Source organism: Colobus angolensis, unplaced genomic scaffold (assembly GCF_000951035.1).
Source record: "Colobus angolensis palliatus isolate OR3802 unplaced genomic scaffold, Cang.pa_1.0 Scaffold68, whole genome shotgun sequence".
Lineage (NCBI taxonomy): Eukaryota > Metazoa > Chordata > Mammalia > Primates > Cercopithecidae > Colobus > Colobus angolensis.
Window position 1 is genome coordinate 1384518 of NW_012120487.1, and position 9025 is coordinate 1393542.

Here is a 9025-nt window from a genome sequence, read left to right on the forward strand (position 1 = left end):
ACAATGATACATTAAACTTGTAGATTAATTCAGGGAAATGACATTTTTGTAATATTATGTCATCCCACCCAAGTGCATGGAATGTATCTTTTTTTTTTTGAGACGGAGTCTCGCTCTGTCACTGAGGCTAGAGTCAGTGGCACTATCTTGGCTCACTGCAACTTCTGCCTCCTGGATTCAAGTGATTCTCCTGCCTCAGCCTCCGAGTGGCCAGGACTACAGGCACCCACCGCCATGCTCGGCTAATGTTTGTATTTTTAGTAGAGACAGCATTTCACCATATTGGCCAGGCTGGTCTCGAACTCCTGACCTCGTGATCTGTCCACCTCGGCCTCCCAAAGTGCTGGGATTACGGGCATGAGCCACCATGTCCGGCTGGAATGTATCTGTATCAGACATATTCTATGTCCTTCACTAGAGTTTTCAAGTTTTGTCCATAGAGATCTTATGTAATTCCTAGGTATTTAACTATAGTTTTTCTCTTTATAATATTGAGAATAGTTTCTGAAGTTTTAGTTATTTTTACTAGTTTGTTTTTGCAACTATACAGAAATTTTGTCTTCATAAGTTAATCTGGCAAATCTGTTTAACTCTTGCTGATTGAAATAGTATCTCTGTTCCATTGTTAGTATTAATATTATTCTCACAGAGATGATAAGCACTATACTGATTTTTCATTGCTAGCATAACAAATTACCATAAACTTAGTGGCTTAAACGATATAAATTTATTATCTTTTAGTTGTGTATTTCAGAAGTCCAATACAAGTTTTGCTGGACTAACATCATGGGGTCAGTAGGACTGGATTCCTTTCTGAATGCTCTAGGAGAAAATCCATTTTCTTGCCCTTTCCAGCTTCTAAAACCCATTAGCTTTCCTCAGCTCATAGTCCCCTTTATCTAGCTTCAAAGTTAGCAGTTCCTCATCCAGTCTTTCTCACATTGCATCACTCTGACCTACTCTTGTACCTCACTCTTCCACCTTTAAGTACCCTTGTGGTTACATTGAGCCCACCAAGATAACCAGGGTAATCTCCTTATCTAAAGGTCAGCTGATTAGCCACTTTAATTCTATTGATTGCCTTAATTCTCTTTTCCATGTAACACAACATAGTCACAGATTTCCGAAATTAGGACATGGACATCTTTGGGGGTCATTATTCTGCCTACCACAAACAACAAAATAAATAATAATTGCATTGCATTGAAGTACATCAAATATGTTGAAAACTCATGAGTTGGTAATGTTATTCAAAGGGGAAAAAGCATTGGTCAGATTTGGATGACTTTAAGAACCAGTTCATTCTGAAACTGAGAAATAAAACAAATCAAGCATTTATCCTGAATATCTTGTTTGAACTCTACCTCAGGGTGACCAAAGAGCTGATGAAAGAAAGTTCTTTATAGAAAAATCCCCACTATAAATGAATAAGAATAAAGAATTAAAATATTCTTGGCTGCTAAAACCATTACTGAAAAGCTGATGAGGAATTTCATAATAGATTAGTCTGATAGCCCTCAAACACACTGATCAATCTTAATGTCACAAAAAACAGTATGTCCTTTGAGATGATGCAATTGGAAGTACACAATATCACCATTCATATCAAAAAATCAAACTTGAATCTGATCAAGCATCCAAATCTGTTACCAACATACAGGAAATATAAAATGTAAAGTAACTCGTTAGACAAAGCCATAGTGATGCAAGCAGCAAAATAAATACAATATTATTTCTTCAACAAATAAATTGCAAAGAAGAAAAGAAGACTTAATGGATTAAAAAAGACTAAAGTGAACCTAATGTGAAGTGTTTATGAGACCACTGCAGAAATTTGAATGCTACTGGATACATGATCTTGAGAAATTATCGTTAATGTTTAGGTATGATAGTAATACTAGGGTCCTGTTTTTTTAAGAGCCCCTTCAAAAAAAAGTGTTACACATTGAAGTATTTATGGATAAAATATGATGTCTTGGATTTGCTTCAGAATACTCCAGGCGAGGTTGGAGGTGGTAAAGATGGAAAGTAGGTGAAGGTATGGATGAAACAAATGAGCCACGTAATTGTTGAACGCTGGTGCCAAGTATGCTGGATATGTTTAATTCCATATTAACACATACAAAAGTAAATAGATATTGAACAGTGTCAAGTGCTTTTTCTATACTGATTATTGAGATAATCATATGAGCTTTCAACTTCAGCCAATCTACGAAATGAATTATATCGATAGCTTTTTCTGATGATGCACCTTTCTTATAGCCCTGCACTACATTATTTTGTGAAAATGCTTCTGTATTGTTAGTTAATACTTTATGTAGGTTTGTGCATCTATATTCATAAGAGAATTGGACCTATAATTTTTTTCTTTTACTGTCTTTTCCTGATTTTGGAATCTAGATTACACCAACCTCATAAAATAAGAGCACATAGAAGAGTAAATGCTCTTATCTTACAGATGCCTGAATGAGGAGGCAAGATCACTTTGGCAGTTGAAGCAGCTGGAATCTGCAATTCAGAGAATCTAAGAAAAGACAGCCCTGCAGAGAGAGACCCAGAAACCTAGGAGGGGTTTCTCCAAACATTCAAGGCTGAGGGATAAATGTTACACACACAGGGTGAGCCTCCAAAGGCTTGCCTATTAGCAACTGCTGCAGTTTCATTATCTCAGGGATCACAGATTGTGTTACCTATTGCCTACCATCTGAAAACAATTGCTTTCAATATTTCATCCAGTTTAATATTTATTTAAACCAAGGTTAATCTGGCATCAGTTATTCCATTGTGAGTGGATGTGAAAGTACCATTTCCATTCCGTTTTACTATTAACTATCTTTAGCCTTAATATGTATCAGTAGGTGGCTTGTTGCTAGGAATATTAAATGAATGGCATGTTTCATAGGTTGTGTTTAAAGTTGTTTTTTGAGTTAAATCTTTCTTCAATAATACTTTATGATGTCAAAAACACTTAAAAGTCATGTGTTGAACATCTATATAGGGTTGGATCTATAATAACTTCTTAACCTTTCCTAAACACTGTTTTTTTTTTTTTTTGGTTTATTTTGTTTTTTTAACTGAGCACCCAGTTTGGGAAATTCTGAATTAGGGGAATCATAAAAGGTTTCATTTTAGCTGGGCCACATAAGAAAAGTAAGATATCAAATTGTAAAAATCATTAAGAACTTCTATCCCATCTGAAGTGTGAGTTGGGTGCCTCTTCTCTGTGCTCCCTTAACATCCCATTTTATGTATGTATGTATGTATGTATGTATGTATGTATCTATCTATCTATCTATCTATCTATCTATCTATCTTCTTCCAAATATCCATGGGAAAAAAATCCAGTCATAAAAATATTTTAGGCTGGGTGCGACGGCTCACGTCTGTAATCCCAGCATTTTGGGGGGCCAAGGTGGGTGAATCACAAGATCAAGAGATCGAGACCATCCTGGCCAACATGGTGAAACCCTGTCTCTACTAAAAATACAAAAAAAAATTAGCTGGACATGGTGTTGTAGGCCTGTAGTCCCAGCTACTAGGGAGGCTGAGGCAGGACAATGGCTTGAACCCGGGAGGCAGAGGTTGCAGTGACCCAAGATCGCGCCACTGTACTCCAGCCTCGTGGAAGAATGAGACTCTGTCTCAAAAAAATACATATATATATATATATATTTTAAATATTCCAATTGTCTCACTTTGTGGATGAGGAAAATAAGTAGTTAGAGGTCAAGTAACTTGGCCTACATCTTTTCCCAAGATTGTAAACTCCTAGTGAGCAGTAACCACATCTTCATTTTCTTTGTATAAAACAAGAAAGTTTAGCATGAAAAAGGTACTCAATTACAAATGTGTTGGATTGAACTGAAGACCCTTGGAAGGGGATTTTGTACCTGAGGATCTCTTTCCTTTGGCTATACTGTTCAATGGACAAAGTTCAGCCTTTGAAGGCAGGCTGACTTGAGGTTATTACTACCTTTACCATTTGATAGCTATGTGACCTTGGCCATGTTGTTTCAACAATCTGAACCTCTTTTGCTCTGTGTATGTGTGGTCCTCCTTACAAGTTTGTGAAAAATGTGAAGTCCTTAGCCATGATAGCCCAATATAACGGGCTGAATGATAATAGGTCCATGTTCTTTTCCTTTATATTCTCAGATAAGCAGTGCCCAACTTTGAGGTGTTTTGAGGTCTCGCCTGATTTGGATTGTTGAAGTTTATGCTATTCTTTGAATTCTCTGAGCTGTTCTGAAGCAGTGTATCATGAACAAAAACATCCCCAGTTCAGTCCAAACCCCTGGTTACATATCATTCTTATTCCATGTTATAAGTAGTTTGAGGGTGTTCCCTCTGTTATTGCATTCAAGTTTCGGCCTCACACAGAAAGTCAGCAGCCAATTTCTAAGCTCTAAGCATAAAATTTGGGGGGGAAATGACCTAAAGAGCAGCATTATGAATAGCACTATTATAATTAATGATCTCTCAGGAAGATTTACAATGCAGGTAGCAGATAAAACAAGTAGTATTGCTTCTGCACTTCCCCTCCTTTTATTCGCTATGAAATTTTATGGGAAATAAGTCCAGTGAAAAATGTAAGCTCTTAATCTTTCCCAGAAATCCTACCTCATTTGATGAATACTTTGAGAGAATGAATTAGAACATTTTTTTCTTTTATAGTCTACTTTGCATTTACAAAGTAAGGACGGTAGCTTAGGCTGCCTGGCCAACTGATGAGAAGGTCAGAGGGTCAGAGGCATTCTTAAAGACCTCTGTCGTCTTTCATTCATGTTCATTTTCCACAAGGGAAGTAATTTCCAACAAATCAGTGTCTTCATTAGTAATAAGATTATTAACAACAATAATAGCCATAGTAACTGTTCAGTGAGAGTCCATTATATATCAGGCATTCTACAAGGTACTTAATATACATATGAGTAAACCTTACACAATTCTACAGGGAGGTATTTTTCTCCCCATTTAACAAATAAGGAAATGAGGTCCAAGTAAATTAACTTGCCCAAGGTCACACAGGTAGTACTTGGCAGAGCAGGAATTTAAACCTAAATCTTGTCCAACTCCAAAAGCAGCCTTCTATTTGTTATAAATGCTGCCTCTCATCATCACATATCATTTTGTTATTAACAATAACAAACATACCAATTAGTTTAAGATACAATACAACCAGATAATCATGATGACAACAGTAATTGTTATATTATCATAATAAAATAGATGTTTTGTATGTTACTATAATCTTGAACTTGAATAGAAATTTGCTTTCTGAAAGCATATTCCTGTCATCTAATATGATTCTGTGTCTATTAAAGTAGTACTACATCTAGAGTTCTACTACTAGATTTATTTATCACTGAGAATAGTTTGGAAGATTTAAGAGAAACAAGACTTCTTAAATTTCTTATGTGGTTTAGAATGAAAAGATATAGCAGGAATAACCTGTAGTAAGAATTTTCTTGTATAGAACAATATGAATTGTACATCTTGGAAAAAATGTGTTTGGGCTTCAAATGTATTATACAACTTTAATAATACATACCCAGAAGAATGTTTTGTTTTATTAATCTTGTCTCTCCAAGTAAGATACGCTAGTTCCGTCAATAATAATTAGATTGTTATGCCTCTGGCTGAGTTTTAGAAAGTAATAAGCCAATGAGGAATCACTTCCACTTTCTTATATAACAGCCTTGGATGGAGAAGAGTTCCTTTCTGGTGTTGGAGCCAGGAAGTTGTTGGGGGAAGGAAGGTTCTGAAATAAGTGGTTCTGATACCATTTATTTTTGTCCACAGCTACCAAGTTTTAAGTATCAGAGACATTGAGTAATTGCGGTAAATGAAACAGTGGCCTCCCAAAGATGTCTGCATCCCAATTCCCAGAACCTGTCGATGTTAACTTCTGTGACAAAAGGGATTTTGTATAAGTGATCAAGTTAATGATCTGCGATGGGGAGATTATTCTGGTTTATCCCGGTGGGCCTCATGTAGTTGTAGTGGAAGCAGAGGAGTCAGTCAGAAAGAAAGTGATATGATGAAAGCAGAGGGAGAAAAAAAGATGTGATACAGAGCCATGAACCAAAGAATGAGGACAGCCTTTAGAAACCGGAAAAGACAATGAATGGCTTCTCCCCTAGAGACTCCAGAACTAGCCCTGCCAACACCTGGATTTTGGCCCTGTAGAACTCATCTCAGACTTCTGACTTCCAGAACCATAAAATAACAAATTTGTGTTGCTTTAAGCCTCTATGTTGGGGGTACTATACTACAGCAGCAATAAGAACTTTATGCAATACTTAATTTGATCAAAATCTGCAGGTGGGTTAAAAGTGAAACAGACTGACTGCAAATTTCTTAAACTAGTCCAGAATCAATTTTGCAACAGAAATTACAAATTTGAAAATCAAAACACAAACAGTGAGCTCAGAGGACTTTTTAAGCCTTGCTCTCAGGTAAATAACTCCTCTACGGTGTCTATTAAGGATGGTTTCTTAGCACACTTAATTGATAAGCAGTCCCTTTCAGTTCTTTGTAGGCAACCTGCAAATTTTAACAAAATTAAATTCTGGTACTAGTCCCTGAAAATAAATCAGGCCTTTTAACTGAGGGTGTGAACAAAAACCATAAGGCCATATTAGCACCAAGTGACTGTCCTCCTATCCCCTGCAACCCTGGGTATTCCATTCTGGGTATTCTTCCTCAGACAGATGTGGCTTATCAATGCCTTTGGGTATCTTCATTTCCACTTGTTCTTATAGGGAGGAAGAGTGGAGATGAGTTGGATCTTTCTCCATTTCTCAATGAGATTGCAGCTCCACTCCCATACTGAAGACCCACTCTTCTGTATGGAGCCTTTCTCAGCTTCTGGCCCTAGAATAAGGTTGACTTTTCACCTCTCCCTCAAACTTCTGAACTCCTATACAAATAAAGTAAGAAACTTCTCTTTAATTGGTTTAATCATGATATGGTTTGGCTCTGTGTCCCCACTCAAATCTCATGTTGAATTGCAATCCCAGTTGGGGGAGGGACCTGGTGGGAGGTGACTGGCATGGAAACGGATTTCCCCCTTGCTGTTCTCGTGATAGTTTGTGAGGTCTCATGAGATCTGGTTGTTGAAAAGTGTGTAGCACTTCCCCTTTCACTGTCCTTCTCCCACTCCACCATGCTTGTAGATTTCCTGAGGCCTCTCGAGCCATGCTTCTGGTACAGCCTGCAGAACTGTCAACCGATTAAACCTCTCTTCTGTGTAAATTACCCAGTCTCAGGTAGTTCTTTAGAGCAGTGTGAGAATGGACTAATACAAATTATCACTTGCTTAAAGAAATAATGGTTAACAACACCTGAAATTCAATACATATCTGATTCCACTCCAGACCAATTAAATGAGAACTTTTGGGAGTGAGGCCTAAGCATCTACATTTTAAAGTTTCCCCAGGTAATTAGTCAGGATTGAGAGCCATTTTTCTAACTGAGTCATAAACCCTACTATTCCTGGCCAAATTTTAATCACCAGTGTTATGGGATGAATTGTGTCTCCCCCAGATTTCCATGTTGAAGTCCTAACCCCAGTAACTCAGTATGTGTCTGTATTTGCAGATAAGGTCTTCAGAGAGGTAATTAAGGTTAAATAAGGTTATCAGGGCAGGCCCTACTCCAACATGACTGGTATCCTTGTAAAAGAGGAGATTAGGACATAGACAGAAAGAGAAAAGACCATGTGGAGACACAGAGAGAAGACGACCATCTGTAAACCACAGAGAGAGGCCCCAGAAGAAACCCTACCAACATCTTTGTCTTGGACTTCTAGCCTCCAGAGCTGTGAGGAAATTAATTTCTGTTGCTTAAGCCACCCAGTTTGTGGTACTTTGTTATGGCAGTCGTAACAAAGCAAGTATAGCCAGTATACCAGTTAAAAATTTTTATCAAATCCATTGAACATTTTCATCCTAGAAATACTCGTTCTCTGCGCTCTGAACATTAGCATGGGGTATACTTCTTTGCAAGGGGATAAAAAGTAATAATAACATTCAGCATAAGAAAATGCCAAATACATGAATTGCTTTTAGTTGCAAATAGAAAACTCAATTATCATTTGCTTAAAAAATTGAAGATACATAATTGTCTCATATAATAAGAAGTCTGCAGGTGAGGAGGAGAGAGATGCTGGACTGGAGAGGATCATCTGGTCTGAAGGCCCAGGCCTTTTCTGTCTGTCCATTTTACTGTTTTTAGCACGTTTTGGTGGGTTTTGTTTGTTTTTGTCCTCATGCTGGTTGTCTTCAGGCTGCTTGTTTACATTCCTACCACGAAAAAGTAGAATGGGTAGCACCATGTAACTGGCAAGTCATGCCTGTCCCTTTTTATGGAAAAGTAAAAGCTTTTCCAGAAGCCTCCCAACAGACCTCAGTTTCCTAAGGTCACACAGCCTTCTGTAGGTGGAGGGGAAGCTAAAGGTGGAATACCTCATAAATGGGAAAGGAACATTCACGACTGGCTTCTCGAAACCAGTGGTTCTCGATAATGGTTCATCCATGATGTCATCTGGAACAAAATTGGGATTCAACTAGCAAGACAGGAAAAGTAATAGGATAGGGATAGTGATTAATATGTTGTGGCAGACACAACTAGAAACTATTTGCTCATAAAACGGGGAAGATCTAGCTGAATTGGGGCATATTAATGCAAGACTAAAAGGATCATTCAGTCTCCTCCCTCTCTCTCCATTCCTCCTCCACCTCTCTTCCCTTTCATCTTTCTCCCCCTCACCTTCCTCTCTCTCCATCTCCTTACCTCCCACTCCATTTTTTCCTGCTTTCATCACCTATTTGCTCTATTTCTAGCACATCTTCATAGCCAGGTTTAGATCATCAAACAGGACCATAAAAAATACTCTTTTTGGCCAGGCGCAGTGGCTCACGCCTGCAATCCCAGCACTTTGGGAAGCCGAGGTGGGCGGATCACAAGGTCAGGAGATCGACACCATCCTGGCTAACACGGTGAAACCCCGTCTCTACTAAAA